At 43.9% G+C, this 1,220-nt stretch overlaps 1 protein-coding gene across 10 annotated transcripts in view; it reads right to left on the reverse strand.

Moving 5' to 3' along the window:
- LOC126404293 (gastrula zinc finger protein XlCGF57.1-like) overlaps positions 1-1,220 on the reverse strand; it is a 99,591-nt gene that overhangs the window by 71,939 nt on the left and 26,432 nt on the right. The gene's annotated exons all lie outside the window — the stretch shown is intronic.

Raw genomic sequence — 1,220 nt, forward strand, 5'->3', positions numbered from 1 at the left:
TACTCTGCTATCGTTCTTTCAACCAGCCCAAATATCTCTTCAGCAGCCGCAGTTAGTCGCTGCTTCACCAACGATCTCAGCATTTGGACTTTAGACATGTTCACACTTTAAAAACACAACAAAGACACTCTGCTAACACACCTTTCTATCAGACGCCATCTTGTTCAGTGTGACGTTAGCAACAGTAAAGAGTACAGTTTCCGGTAGAGAGGAGTTCATGGGCTTCAAAATAAAAGTCCAGAAGTGTTACATGGAATTGTGGGCTTACTCAGAAAAACATGCAGGAGGATAAATGATGAAAATACACTTATTCGAAAGAATGACCTTTGTTGAAGTGTTCCAGTTAATTTTTAGTTTGATTTGATTTCACATATTCAATTTTTCAATTTTCAATTCAATTTTATCTATAAAGCCCAATATCACAAATCACAATTTGCCTCACAGGGCTTTACAGCATCCGACATCCCTCTGTCCTTATGACCCTCGCAGCAGATAAGGAAAAATTCCCCCCCAAAAAACCTTTAAAGCTGTAGTGCGTAACTTCTACAGGTCCGTAAATGTCCGTTTCACCCAAGCCACTACTAGAGGAGATGACACAATGCTGATTAAGCCGATCGGCTCCTCTAACATCTCGCGTTTTTCAATATATATCATTTTTAGTATGCGTGTAGACCGGCGACATTCCCGCGCTGGCGCACAGGAAATGCTTCCTCACAACAAGAAGGGAGGGGGAGGAAGAGCAGAGAGTGTCACAGCAAGAGGTAGAGCGCAGGTAGAAAGTGAAAGCAACATGGTGGAGAAGCGGCCGAGTCACGGTTCAGAAGTGGATCCTGCCACAAAGAAAAAGCCTGGACGTTCGGCTGAAGGTCTATTAGCAAAGAAGGAAAGTGACCAACGGAGAAGGCAAACAAGGATTTGTATTGGCGTCGCTTTTCCTCGGTGGACAGCCCTGAAAGAAGAAATTGGGCTGAGGGTAGACACGGATGTTGCCTTGCTGCTGTTGGATAGTAAGTGACTTGGTTTATAATTATATTATGAGTAGTATGTGTTGCTGTTACATGTACTGGACCTAGTACTTTATTATTTTCTTGGAAATGGTGCTATGAACGTAATGTAATGTTAGCATTACATTACGTTCGCTGGGAGGCGACAGAAGTTACGCACTATAGCTGTAACGGGGGGGGGGGGGGGGGGGGGGGGGAACCTTAAAAAAACTGCAG

The sequence above is a fragment of the Epinephelus moara genome, chromosome 17, assembly GCF_006386435.1.
Source record: "Epinephelus moara isolate mb chromosome 17, YSFRI_EMoa_1.0, whole genome shotgun sequence".
NCBI classification, from domain to species: Eukaryota; Metazoa; Chordata; class Actinopteri; order Perciformes; family Serranidae; genus Epinephelus; species Epinephelus moara.